General features: G+C 40.2%; 1 non-coding gene across 1 annotated transcript; it reads left to right on the top strand.

The window, feature by feature from the left end:
- Positions 1 to 4,080: 4,080 nt before the first annotated feature.
- On the top strand, positions 4,081 to 4,187 carry LOC141610149 (small nucleolar RNA R71). Its single transcript, XR_012528046.1, has one exon. It is a non-coding gene; the product is annotated as a small nucleolar RNA R71 (small nucleolar RNA).
- The last annotated feature ends 10,835 nt before the right edge of the window (positions 4,188 to 15,022 follow it).

Raw genomic sequence — 15,022 nt, forward strand, 5'->3', positions numbered from 1 at the left:
AATGAGATGACCTCCTTTGACCGCCACATAAGTCTTGTCTTTATTGAAATTTAGGTCAAAGTGCTTGGCCAAGTAGGTAACTAGTCCTCCATTCACAATAAAAGCGGTGCCCTCTTTACCACAATCAACATTAAGCTATCTTTCAACCAAAAGTCTTAGAGCATTGTATGGCTTAGTATATTCCCTTCCTATGTTCAAGGCCGACTCAAGAAGAACAAAATCGAGCTTGGTAAGATGATTAGTGCCATTTCTCGCTACCAAAGTATTCCCAATGACCTTATGCCACACTCTAATGCCCGGATGGTGGACTAATAGAGCACGATAATCATGAAAGCGCACAAATTTATTTCCGGAAATTGCCTCCCAAAGAGGAGCGGGGTCATACTTGTCGGGGATCTTTTCATAGTATGCTGTATCACTAAGGCCTAAAATCTTACTCAATTCACCAAAAGTGATTCGTCTATTGGCATTTGCAAGACGAAACTCGATGTGGGTTCTAGTTTCCACTCTTGTAACTTTCAAGGAACTCAAAAATTCCAATGTGAGGGAGGGGTATGTCAATTCTTGCATGGTAAACAATTTACCCAATCCCATAGCCGCAAAGAAGGTTTTGGTTTGTTCAAGAACACCCAACTTAGACAAAGCATCTTCACAAATGAATTTTGTAGGCATAATGGTCTTCTTAGCAAAGAGAACAAATTTATCCCTATGAGAGTCGGAAGTGAAAATTACCTCTGGATAATTAGATAGTTGCTTAGTGACCGGAGTTGTTGATGTTGTAACTTCCATAGGGGGACCTTGTTGAACCTCCAATCTTGCCTCATGAACTACCAATGCCTTTGATAATTGTTTTGCTTGAAGAGTTTGTTGCCTTTTTGAAAGTGTCTTCTTTGGGGGTGCCTTGTTACCTCCTTTAGTTCTTGCCATTGTTGATTACACCAAAGAGAGAATGAAATCTTCAATTTTTAGTTATGCTCAAATCGATTTAAGATGAAAGAATGTTGCTTTGTCTCTTAAAAATCGACTCAAAGGTTGAAGATTTTGGTGTTTGAATGGATTGTTGTTGTAAAAGGAGTGACTAATTTTTGTTGTGGGGAAGTTTGGATTTGATTTTGTTGAATTTGGTTGAGGAAATATTGTTTTGTTGATGTAGAGGATGAGGGTTTTTGGGGTTTTTGGGTAGTGGGTAGTGTTTGAATGAAGAAGAAATGAAAATGAATGAGGGGGAAGAGGTTTTAAAAGACCCGTTAATTTTGAAAACAGCAGCAGGGACGAGCGGATTCAGGTCTGGGACGCTCGGATTCTGCACGATTTGCTTCAGGAGAAGATGCTATGGGACGAGCGTCTTTGTGCAAAGACGAGCGGATTCCTAGATGTAAGACGAGCGGATTCTTTGGAAGACGCTCGGATTCTGTGACAGGGTGATTCCTTAAAATCCAACAGCATAAAGACGAGCGTCTTTGCTGCAAGACGAGCGGATTCTTCACTAGGACGCTCAGATTCTGCGACAGACCATTTTCTTTAATTCCACCGCTCAGCCAGACGAGCAGATTGTTACATAGGACACTCAGATTCATCAGGACGAGCAGATTCTGCACTGAGACGCTCGGATTCTTCCCTGTCCGCACGGATTCAGGTCCATCCGTGGGTACTGCATAACCTGTATCATTTTCATTCTTCAATGCTCGTGTTCTTCATTGTAGGGGCACTACAAATGCATGATTAGCCTAGGCAATTGCTATCCCCACACTAAGTCAAAGTACTACACATCAATAAAATCTTAAGTCCCTCCCTCACTTCTCTCAAAAATGATGAATATCTTGATCAAGGCACAAAAATATAAATCCGAAAATGACAAAAATGCAAATTTAAAAATTGAAATGCGAGTTAGGGAGTCAGAATATTTACAAATGGTGGTTTAGGGAGGACTCCACCAAACTCTCATCCAATGTGAGATGTCAAGGGAGCATGTTCAAGGTGTTGTTGATGTTACTCAACACCTTGAAGAAGTAGTCGAAAGCTTGTTCATTATCATGATAAAGATCCTCAATAGATCTTTGCACTTGTTGTTCTCCATGATGGTCTTGGTTCATAGCATTTCCAATGTAGGGATTGAATATCCCTTCGAACTCATCGTCCCAAAGACCGCAAAGTTCGTCTACTTGATCATTAAAAATCTCTTGAGTTGATAGAGACAACTATCCTTCTTTCTTTTCTTGGCCAATGAAGCCAACCTCTTCACTTGTCATGGGTGAGCTTTTCAAGCTCTCTTTGTTGCTATTCTCTTGCTCTTTGAATGGAGCATCATCGACTTTCTTTTTCCATTGAAATTCCGACTTCTTCTTATCATCCTTCCGGCTATAGTGATCAACCATGAAGCATGGTTCATGCAAACGGGGAGCTCTCATGGTCTTGTCAAGATTGAAAGTTATGCTCTCGTCTCTCACTTCTAGAGTAAGCTCTCCGTGCTTCACATCTATTACCGCAGCCGTGCTGTGCAAGAAAGGTCTACCTAGAATGATCGGAATATTGGAGTCTTCTTCCATGTCAACGATGACAAAGTCCACCGGGAGGAAAAATTTCCCAACTCTCACGGGAACATCTTCCCATATCCCTAACAGTGTCTTCGTCGATCTATCGGCCATTTGGAGTGTGATGTTGGTACATTTAAGCTCTCCCATCCCTAAACTTTTACTAACCGAATACGCCATAACACTCACGCTTTCTCCTAGATCACATAAAGCCGTGTTGATCGTGGTGTCGCCAATGGTACACGGTATTGAGAAGCTTCCCGGGTCTTTAAGTTTCGGAGGTGAACTCCCTTGAAGGATTTCACTACTCACCTTAGTGAAGGCGATAGTTTCAAGCTTCCGAATCGACTTCTTTTTCGTAAGGATGTCCTTCATGTACTTTGCATAGGCCGGCACGTGATTGATTAATTCCGTGAAAGGAATCGAGACTTCCAAATTCTTCAGAATTTCCATAAATTTCCCAAGTTGGTCATCGAACTTAGGTTTAGCTTGACGACTTGGGAATGGAAATCTAATCACAATGGGCTACTTCTCCTTGGCCTTCTCTTCACTTTTCCTTGAAACGTCTTCTTTTGTTGGTTCACCTTCCTTGAAGTTTTGCACAACTCCTTCTTTGTCACTAGCTTCCACAACTTCATCCTCAACTTGCTTCTTCGGTCCTTCATACCTCGTACCACTCCTCAAGTGAATGGCATTAACCGTTTCATGTCTTGGGGGATTATCTTGGGGTGGTAATTGCCCCTTTTGTCTTTGAGAGCTTGAAGATGCTAGTTGGGTCAATTGAGTTTCCAACATTTTTATGTGGGCTAGGATGTTGTTGATAGTGATGTCCTTTGCTTGACTATCCTTTTGCATTTGAGTGAAAAACTCTTGTTGATTTTTTTGCATTTGAATGACCGCTTTTTGAACATTAAAACCTTGGTCATTTTGTTGATTGTATGGAGTTTGGTTTTGGTAACCTTGCTTTTGGTTGAAAAAGGGTATTTGATTTTGATTTCTCATGGGAGGTGGGGTGTATGTTTGTTGAGGGTTTTGAACATTTTGGCTTTTGTATGAGAGATTTGGGTGGAACTTGGTGTTTTTATTGTAATAATTGGAATAAGGGGTACCACTCTTGTATGCTTGAAAAGCATTCACTTGTTCATTTGTTCCCCTACATTCACTTTGGTCATGTCTCAAAGTTCCACAATTCTCACATATCCCACTTGGGATTGATGAAGATGCTACCATGGCATTAACATGATGCTTTGGTGATTTTGAGGCTACTTTAAGTTTAGCCATAGCCTTCTCAAACTTCAAGTTTATAGTATCAATATGAGCACTAAGTTGAGCACCCAATTGAATAATAGAGTCCACTTCATGCTTTCCTCCCCTAGTAGCTTTGCGAGGTCTACTATATTGTGAGTTATGGACCGCCATTTCCTCAATCTTGTTCCAAGTTTGATTATAGTCAACTTCGGTGAATATACCATTTGATCCCATGTTGAGAATATTTCTTGAGTCTTCATAAAGACTATTCCAAAATTGTTGTACCAAGAACCACTCGCTAAGTCCATGATGAGGACATGAGCGAAAAATTCCTTGGAAACGCTCCCAAGCTTCATAGAAGGATTCTTCATCCCTTTGCTTAAAACCCGTAATTTGAGCTCTTAGCATGTTAGTCTTTTCCTGAGGGTAGAATTTTTTGTAGAAAGCTAGAGCCTACTTCTTCCAAGAATCAATTCCAAGAGTAGCCTTATGAAGGCCTTTCAACCATTGTTTTGCGGTGCCGATTAGAGAAAAAGGAAATAAGAGCCATCGAATTTGGTCTTGAGTCACAGCGGTTTGTGAAATCGTATCACAATAGTCACAAAAAGTCTCCATGTCAGAGTGAGGGTCTTCACTAGGCATCCCCCCAAATTGGCTTCTTTCGACTAATTGGATAAATGCGGATTTTGCAATGAAATTTTCGGTTAAGTTTATGGGTTAGATGTCGTCGGGTCTCCCAATCAAACACATTTATAATTCTCAACAAACAACTAGTTAGTGGTAAGTCGAGGTCGATCCATGGGACGGTGGTTACTCAAATTATTCAATCTAATTATGGTTGTGCTAGGGGTTGTCACAATTATAATGGGTTGATGATTCTAATATAATAAAAGCAATAAACAAGCAACAAAAGGAAAGATGTAAACAAATGACTAAAAATGCTAGGATATCATGGGTTTCTAAGGAAATCATGGGAGTTGATCATACAAACATGTTCTCAATTATAAGCAAGAAATTATTGTTGTAAAGGAACCGAGTTGGTGTATGTCTTAGAGTTCTTCGGAAGAGTTGAGTCCCGGAGCCGAATCGGTTAGATTGTACAACACTTACAAGTCGACTTACTTTCCCCCTAATCACTTCTATGCATGGTCTAACTAGACTCGAGTTGGTTTATATCTTAAAAGTCAAGTTGAATAGATAAGAGATGGTTGTAAATGCAAGGATTCATAGGCTTAGCATTTCATCAAACACAACATGTGTTGGAGCTTGTGTCCTCCACAAATTAGTGTGATAACATTTGTAAATCTCTTACAGGTTCACAAGGGTATACTTCGTATATTTAATCAGTTGATTAACGTTTACCTAATAACGGTTGGCTTGCCAGAAAGTTTGACGTTATTATCATACAGATGGCGGTGATTAACTGGTCCCTAAAGGTCACACCTATAAGATGTGTTTGAGAAATGTGGTTATAGAAATATAATCATATTGATGCCCAAAATGACTAAAAAGTTAGTCAATGTGTTGATGAGATAATTATTTAATGAAAATTAAATAATATTAGTTGAGATGAATTAACTGTCAATTCGTAAATTAAATATAATAAGTTATATTTAATTAAATATATGTAATGTTAGCTTGGACGAATTAATCTGTTAATTCGTAATTAAATATAATCATTTATATTTAATATCAACAAGATGAGTGTGTCATAGTGGTAATAGTGAGGGTACACATACCAAGAGGTCATGGGTTTGATCCTCACTAGATGACAATTCAACACATTTTATATATTTTTGGAAAGACCAAAAAAAAGGAGAATTTACTCCTTATTTCGGTCAGTTAGGCCGAAATTAGGAAGGATTTATTCTTTCCTAATTGACTCCTAATCTCGGTGATTATAAGAAAGAAAGGGAGAGAATTATTCTACCCTAATTCTTTTTTTGACCTAGCCTCTCTCTCTCATCAGAAAAAAAACACAAAACAACTAAATTTTACAGAAAATTTTAGATCGATTCTAGCACAATCAATAGGGCATATCTCATATCGTCTTGGGTGCAACTGATAGGCGAATATCAATTTTGATATTGTTCTTAGGCTAATTTTGCTAGGACCGAAGGTTAATTCTGAATCCTTTATACTTTGTTTATGTATTTTGTTTATGACTATTGATCATCACTCTTAAATTCGTTATAATCCTTCAATATAAAGGGAAGTACACAGATTATTTCCCACAAGTGGTATCAGAGCACTAGGCCACGATTTTTGATTTTGATGATTTTCATAAAAGTATATGTAAACAAGATAAGGAATTTCGAAAAGAAAAAAAAATTCGGCTGTAAAAATTTTTGGCCGTGAGGTATTTTTTTTACCGTCTATTTTTTTTTCTCTCGTTTTTCCCTCTTCTTTGTTTGATGATTTATTTCCAATTTCGGTTTTCGTATCATTGTTTTAATCAGTTAAAATTATCATATGAAGAATTGGTATATTTTGATTTAATACAGATTTAAGTTAAAATTCATATATAAATTGTCATGACGATGATACAAGAACTTGTTTTTGCTATATAGTTTTAGCATATAAGATTAATCATGTTTGCTAAATCATGATCTAAATAGCAACTGTAAACATTTTCTTCATCGGTATTGTTCTAGGGCTTATTGCCGCAAGAAAAAAAAAGGGGGAGGACGGCTTTTTTTAGGGTTTGCCGTGAAAAAAAAAATAATACTTTCTGTTTTTTTGTTTTTTCCTGGTAAGCCGAGAAGAAAAAAAAATTTGGAAAGTTTTTTTTTCGTTTGTTTTCTTAATTGCCGCAAGAAAAAAATTGGAAAGTTTTTTTTCCCTTTTGTTTTCCTATTTACCGTATAAAAAAAAGGGGGGGGGCTGTTTTTATTTTCAGCCGTGAGCAGCTGGAATTATAAAAAAAAAAAAATTGTTGTTTATTTTTCAGCCGAGACCAAATAAAAATTGGATTTTGTTTTTTATTTTGGCCGATTAGATATTGTGAAACGGTTCGCAACTTAAAGATATCATATTTTTAAAGCAATTTAAAATTTTGATGGATAGAATTCATATTACAAGTTTAATATGGATTAAGAATGAAATTAATGTGATTAATTGCGGAATTGTCACTTTATTTAATTTAAATAGGTGGTTTGGATAAATTAATCAACATAATTATGGAATTGTGTCATGTATGTTTAATTTAACTTTAGTTGATGCTTTTAATTTTGTTGAATGAATCGAATTAATGGATTTTATTTACGTATTTAATTTTGCAATCGGTTGTAATTTGTAATACTTAGTGTGGCCTTAGTCAAATTATGTTTTCGTAATGAAGGAAACATGATTTTTTATGTAATTATGAGATCTCGAATCTCCTTTATTTTAGTTTTGGGTTTTGAAATTAGAATGTAATAAATAGGTCTATTATGTAATTTTATTTAGAGAAAATTGTTGATTACAGCCTTTTAAAAATCACTTTTTGAAAATTACAGCCATATAAATTTTTTTTTGAAAATTACATCCAAAATATTGCTTTTCTTCTAAAATTGCACCAACTTGAGGTTTTTGGTGAATTTTGATGATGTTTTTATGATGTACCCTTTATTATTTGAGAGCCTACTTACCCAGATTTCTTACCTCTCCTTAACACAAACCAATTAATCACCCCAAACATCATAAAAACATCATCAAAATTCACCGGCAACCTCTAGTTGGTGCAATTTTAGAAGAAAAGTAATATTTTGGATGTAATTTTCAAAAAAAAATTTATAAGGCTGTAATTTTCAAAAAGTGATTTTTAAAAGGCTGTAATCAACAATTTTCTCTTTTATTTATTGTAATTTCAAAGAAGATTAAAGATGGAGATTGGAGCTCACTCCCGCTACATGGATCAAGATGGAACATCAAGACAAGCTTCTCGGGTCCAAGGATGGATTCCAAACTTGTATTTATTGTTCATTTTGATAGGATAGGCCACACTAGGACTTTTACTGTTTTTACGTTTTCATTCTTATTGCTTTTCTTTCACATGTTAGTTTTATGCATCATATTCCGCCTAAAACCAAACCACCTACTACTAAAATGCATGAAAATTGACTCATATAGGTTGTATGTTAGTTTTCATGGACACGCAGATGTCACAGTCTATAAGCCATCATCTTAGTTTATTCATTCTCGCATGCTAGATTATAGTTCACTTAAAATGAATTAAAATAAAGTTGATGGGATCTTCCTCTAAAACGGAAATTGAGATTAGTCTTTATAAGGGCAAACATCTATGAATCCCTTCTTCGTCGGTAGGCCTAATATGACCCCTTCTACGTTGGGTAAGTAGTTGTGTTGACTTAGTTTACCTCAACATCATAGTCCGAAGAGTTTCTCGTGATTATGATGGACTAAAGATAGTATTTACAGAAATTTATCGACCAAGAATTCTAACGGTAGAATTAGCTAAAAGGTTAGCTTATCAATTTACAGAGAATTGAGTCTTGGGATCATTTATATAATTCTTGAGGGAGGTTAACTGTGTAAATGTTTTGAGTCTTCGCGTTATGACATTAGTTCATTAGACTTAAAATCAAAACGATGCACATGCTTATTATTTTTATTCTTCTTTCGCAGTGTAGAACACGATTATTTTCGATAATACTTTATTACAACAAATGGTGGAAATAACGCAATCCCAATGCCTAGTGCCACACTAGATCGTTCATCCTGGCTAAAAGTGTTCATGGACCAAATGAATCGTCCACGCGATCAAGAATGATGGGTCCAACTTTGCGGACTGGGAGGCGGCACTACGGAATGCTGCCATTGCTGACGGTAAGCTCAGGTACTTAACTAAGCCAATACCTGTAATACTCCGTATTTATAGTCTTGGGGGTACTCTATCGAGTAGCCCTTACTCTGTCGAGTAAGGGCAAGTTGCGCAGATAAATAGTTTCTGACCTGTTGGGCACTCGATCGAGTAGTCAGGGGCACTCGATCGAGTAGGGGGTACTCGATCGAGTACCTTGGGTACTCGATCGAGTGTCCGGTTTTACGGGGAGTTTTCTCGGGTTTTGTTAATTACGCGATTAAGGTATTTAAACCAATTCGTCTTTGTTCTAAATCACTTTTTACAAAACCTAAAACCTGTTTAAGAGAGAAAGCAACTTGTCTTCTTCCTAATCGCGTTCTTGACAATTCCCGGAGTTCAGACGGTCAGTTTGCATCGTAGTTCGTGTCGTTGGATTCCTTGCGTCGAGGGTAAGCTTTTAACATAAGTTTTATAATGTTTTGTTAAGTTTGGTGAAACCCTAATTTAGGAATTGGGGGTTTTTATGAATAGTAATTGAATAGTAGTATCTATGTGTTGTATGGTAGGAGGAAAGTTCATAGAAGAGGCGTTTTGAGACAATTTGTAGATACCGTCTGCGTGTTGTGCTTTCCAGGTAGGATTTCCTACTCAGTATTAGTCCCATAATGGGATATTGGTGATGTGCTGTAATTAGTTGATTGATATGATGATTGTAAGTGTGATTGTGATTGTGGTTGTGTTTGTTGATGGTTCTCGAGATGCGTTCTCGGTGAGTGGGGTCGCTTGCGGGGAGTGATCTCACGCCCTAGTTTCGCCTATCCGTGGAACCCGCCACGAAAGGATGTGCACATTAATGAGCGGGGTTATCGCTCGTACGATGAGCGGGGCTTAGGTGGGAACGGCAGTGCGGTCCCCCACTGGCGTAGGTCCAAAGGTGGACGATCGATGATTGAGACGGTTGGTTGGATGTGTGTGTGTGTGGCGGTTCACCGTCTGTTTGTCTTATTGTTGTTATCTATATTGATTGTGTGATTAGTATCGACCCGGTGTTGTTTTGTAAACTGCGGTGATCCATTCGGGGATGGTGAGCGATATTGAGCGGTATAGAGATGATCTTTGGGATAGGCCGGGATGGCCACGACATGACGATAGAGTCTTCCGCTATAGTTTAGTTTTATTTATGTTTCGATTGAGAAACAGATAGTTTGGAATAATGTATTGTACTTTCAGTTTGGTTTCGAGGATTGTACTCATTCATTTAACTACTTATAATAAATGTTGTTTCTGTTTTGTCTATTTGATTATCATGCCTCGGGCAACCGAGATGGTGATGTCTTCATACCTGAGTGGTCCTGGTAAGGCACTCGGAGTATGGGGGTGTTACAAATGGTATCGAGCGACGATCCCGAAACCCGTAACCAATGAACTTAATGAACATAGAGAGAGTCAATTAAAAAGAACCCGGGGTAAAAGTTGTAGGAGCTAGTGCAAAGGCTTGGGAGACGTCCTAAAGTCGCAAGGGGTCGCCCTACAACTTTGAACCGGTCACGGGGGAAAGTGTTTGTCGAATAGACGTGTGCTTGGTTAACTTGTTAACAAAGTGATGAAATGTGTTGATTGTTTGGTGTTGAATAGGAGGTTGAGCATGTGAAAGAAAAGTAGTGTATGGTTGGAATAACATGTTGAGTGTTTACAATGTGGCTTTCATAGCATGATGAATTGATTTTGTTGATAAGTAGAATAGATGAGTAGCATATAATTTATGATATCATGCGGTTTTTATAAAGTTAGCATGTTAGTATATGACGTAACATGCGGGTAGCCTTTACGTATTAGTGATACTTGATCGAGTGAGACTAACTCGATCGGGTGGGTTCTGCGATTTTGAGTCCGAATCGCGTTTTTTAGGGTACTCGATCGAGTAACTAGGGGTACTCGATCGAGTAGGGGTCACTCGATCGAGTAGCCTAGATACTCGATCGAGTGGGTTAGAGATCGAAGGTCCGTTTGGTTCGGAGTTTGGGTACTCGATCGAGTACATGGGGGCACTCGATCGAGTAGCCCGTTACTCGATCGAGTGGGTTTGGATACTCGATCGAGTAGGTCCTATGCAGCGCGTTATCGTGTTTTGAGGTTTAGTACGCGTGTTTATGTTTATCCCTTTCTTCTATAGCTTCAAGATGCCGCCCAAGAGAAATGCTTTGTACGCGAGAGCTGAGGTTATGACTACGGATGACATCGTTAAGATGTTGGAACACCGGACGCTCTTACGAGAGACCCGAAGAGAGTGAATGAGGATAAGGATAAGAGTAAGGAGAAGGAGGTTGATCATGCTAAAGTCAGCCTCTATATTGCGAGGTTTAACCCGAAGGAGTACAAGGGAGTTGAGGAGCCTAACCATCTTGATAGTTGGTGAGGAGATGGAGAATATACTAGATTTAGTTCGTTGTCCCGATGAGATGAGAGTGGATCAGCTGCATTTTATCCGAGGGAGGCAAAACGGCAAGTGGTGGGATTCGGTGAAGGTGAGTGCTAAGGAGTTGTATACCAACCAAGGGTTACCTATATACCTTGGGAGGAGTTTCGTAGGGCGTGAGGAAAGAGTTTGTGCTTAAACATGTGAGGAGTAAGTTGAGGAGGAGTTTGATAAGTTTAAGATGACTGCCGAGATGTCTCGTGGTGAGTACTACAGCGGTTCAATGAGAAATCTAGATATGCTGAGGACATGGGTTTGAGTGATGAGAATCTGGCTTTGAGGTTTGAGAGCGGGCTAACCACGAAAATTATGGATAAGTTACCCGTGGGAGTCCTTACGATGTAAAGGAAGCGTATGAGAGGGCGGGGAGAGCCGAGAGACTAGTGGAGATGGCGCAGAGAGGTCCGTGGTGAGAAGAGGAAGTCGGAGAGCGAGGGTGGTGGCCAATCTAATTACAAGAAAGGCAACCACAATCGCCTAAGGGGTTTTCTTCGGATCGGGGTTTAGTCTTTGGGGCTTCCTTTGGGCGAGGCCGAGGGAGTGTGAGTAACAAATGGGAGTGACTGCTTTGGATGTGGTGGCGTAGGCCACAAGAGACATGAGTGCACGAGTGCACCGGGATCTTTCGAGACCCGCACAGAGCTTCGCGAGCAACGCACCAGGTGGATCGTGGCCAAACCGGGAGGTCGAGCTACCGAGTGGAGGCAACCGCAACGGCGGTAATTCATATCGAAGACACCGATGAACAACAACAACAATCAAGGGTCGGGTGCTAAGCCGACCGCATCGCCTAGTAATCTTGTCCGGGAGGTGGGCGGAAGACCGATGGGCAAGTTATTCATGATGGACAAGAAGGCAGAGAAGACGCGCATGTTATCACCGGTACATTCCTTGTTAATGGTATTCCTACGTTTGTTTTGTTTGATTCGGGGGCTTCTCAGTCGTTTGTGTCTTCGAGTCATGTAAAACAGTTGGGTTTGAGAGTATATGAGTCTGTTAATGAGCAAGTTTTCATACCGTCGGGTGAGTCTGTACCATGTGGGAGGTTGTTTAGAGATGTATCCTTGATAGTTGGGCAAGTTGACTTCCCTGTAGACTTGCTAGAGTTCCCTTTTAACGGCTTTGAGATGATAGTTGGGATGGATTGGTTAGGAAAGTATAAAGCTAAGATAGACTGTCATCAAAAGAAAGTGTCCTTGAGAGGTCCTAAGGGTGTTAGTGTGTCTTACCGGGGTTTCTAGTCGGACCCAAAGTTAAGTTGATTGCAAATTTGTCACCTTGAAGTCTTATTTGAGGAAGGGGTGTCCTTTGATCTTATGCCATGTGAGAGATGACCGGATAGAGAGTCCGACAGTTGATGAGATACCAGTGGTGGGAGAGTTTGCAGATGTGTTTCCAGAGGAGATTCCGGGGTTACCACCGAGGAGAGAGATAGATTTTACCGTGGAGTTGAAGCCAGGAACGGGGCCAATCTCTAAGGCACCGTACCGTATGGGTCCTAAGGAGATGGAGGAGCTTAGGAAGCAGTTGGATGATCTGATAGAGAAGGGATACATTAGACCAAGTGTATCGCCGTGGGGAGCACCAGTTCTATTTGTGAAGAAGAAAGATGGAACTTTGAGGTTATGCATAGATTACAGAGAGTTGAACCGTGTGACGATAAAGAACAAGTATCCTTTGCCAAGGATAGATGACCTGTTTGATCAGTTGAGTGGTGCAACAGTCTTTTCTAAGATTGATTTGAGGTCGGGGTACCATCAGGTGAAGATTAGAGATGTGGACATACCGAAGACAGCTTTCACGTCGAGGTATGGCCATTATGAGTATGTGGTGATGCCGTTTGGGTTGTCTAATGCGCCGGCAGTGTTTATGGATTTGATGAATAGGATCTTTAGACAGTTCTTGGACTAGTTTGTAGTGGTGTTTATTGATGATATCTTAGTCTATTCTAAGACTAAGGAGGAGCATGAGGAGCATCTGAGGATCGTGTTGCAGACGTTGAGAGATCATGAGTTGTATGCTAAGCTGTCCAAGTGTGAGTTCTGGTTAGAGAAAGTGGCTTTTCTGGGGCATGTGATATCTAAAGATGGGGTAGCTGTAGATCCGGCGAAGATTGAGGCAGTGACAAAGTGGGAAGCACCAAAGAATGTTCTTGAGGTTAGGAGTTTCTTGGGTTTAGCTGGATACTACGGACGGTTCGTGAAAGATTTCTCCAAGATAGCTAGACCGATGACAGCGTTGATGAGGAAAGAGAACAGTTTATTTGGGATGAGAGTTGTGAGACGGCGTTCCAAACATTAAAGGAGCGTTTGACCACACTCTCTGTCTTAGCATTACCTGAAGGGAGCGAGAATTTTGAGGTTTATACCGATGCTTCGAAGAATGGGCTAGGTTGTGTGTTGATGCAGAATGGCAAGGTGATTGCCTATGCTTCTAGGCAGTTGAAGCCTTATGAGGAGAATTACCCTACTCATGATCTGGAGTTGGGTGCGGTGGTGTTTGCTCTCAAGATTTGGAGACATTACCTTTATGGGGCGACCTTTAAGGTATTTTTCGATCACAAGAGTCTCAAGTACATCTTCACTCAAAAGGAGTTGAACATGAGACAGAGGAGGTGGATGGAGTTGATTGGCGATTATGACATGGAAATCATCTACCATGAAGGGAAGGCCAATGTTGTTGCTGATGCTTTGAGTAGGAAGAGTGTACATTCCTTGTGTACAACTCTATCTTTGATGAGGTTGAGGGATGAAGTAGCGAGTTTTGGGATTCATATGATGCAGAAAGGAGATGCCATGGGTGATATGACAGTACATATGGAGTTTTATGATGACATTCGAGGTAAACAGGCTTTGGATCCTAAGATAGTGGAGTGGAGAGATTGGAGTAGAGAAAGGGACAAAGTGTCCCTGTTTTCCATGCATCTGAGATGGTAGTTTGAGGTTTGATGGTAGGTGGTGTGTTCCTAATGACGAGGAGTTGAAAAAGACTATCATGACGACGCGTTGCACACCATATTCAGTTCATCCGGGTGGAGACAAGTTATACAAAGATTTGAAGAAAACGTTTTGGTGGCCTGGGATGAAGAAAGAGACAGCTGAGTTTGTGTCCCGTTGTTTGACATGCCAGAGAGTTAAAGGAGAACAGAGAAGACCACAAGGTAAGGTTCAGTCTTTGGAGGTGCCTGAGTGGAAGTGGGAATCCATTTCCATGGATTTTATTGTGGGTTTGCCAAAGAGTCAGCAAGGTAACAATATGATTTGGGTGATAGTGGATCGCTTGACCAAGTCAGCTCACTTTGTTCCAATGAAAGACACATGGACTAAGGCACAATTGGCTATGGCCTATCGAAAGAACGTGCTTAAGCTACATGGAGTCCCTAAGGACATAGTGTCTGACAGAGATGCGAGGTTTATATCGAGGTTTTGGAAGGAGTTGCAGGAATCGTTGGGAACGACTTTGAAGATGAGTACAACATTTCATCCTGCGACAGATGGGCGATCGAGAGAACAATCAAGACTCTTGAGGATATGTTGCGAGCTTGTGTGATGGATTTTGGTGGTAGCTGGGAGCAGAGGTTGGACTTAATAGAGTTTTCTTACAATAACAGCTATCACACTAGTATTGGTATGGCACCGTTTGAGGCTTTGTATGGGAGGAGATGTAGGAGTCCAATCTGTTGGGACGATAGTCTTTGAGGCAAAGGGTTTTAGGACCAGAGATGGTGCATGAGATGGTTGAACAGATCAAGATGATCAGGGAAAGGATGAGAGCAGCTCAGGATCGACAGAAGAGTTATGCAGATCTACATCGCCGGGATATAGAGTTTCAGGTTGGGGATAAGGTTCTTCTGAGAGTGTCTCCTATGCGCGGGGTTATGAGATTTGGGAAGAAAGGCAAGCTAAGTCAGAAGTTTATAGGGCCGTATGAGATCTTAGAGCGAGTTGGAGAGGTTGCTTATCG

This window comes from Silene latifolia, chromosome 10, assembly GCF_048544455.1.
Source record: "Silene latifolia isolate original U9 population chromosome 10, ASM4854445v1, whole genome shotgun sequence".
Classification (NCBI taxonomy): Eukaryota; Viridiplantae; Streptophyta; class Magnoliopsida; order Caryophyllales; family Caryophyllaceae; genus Silene; species Silene latifolia.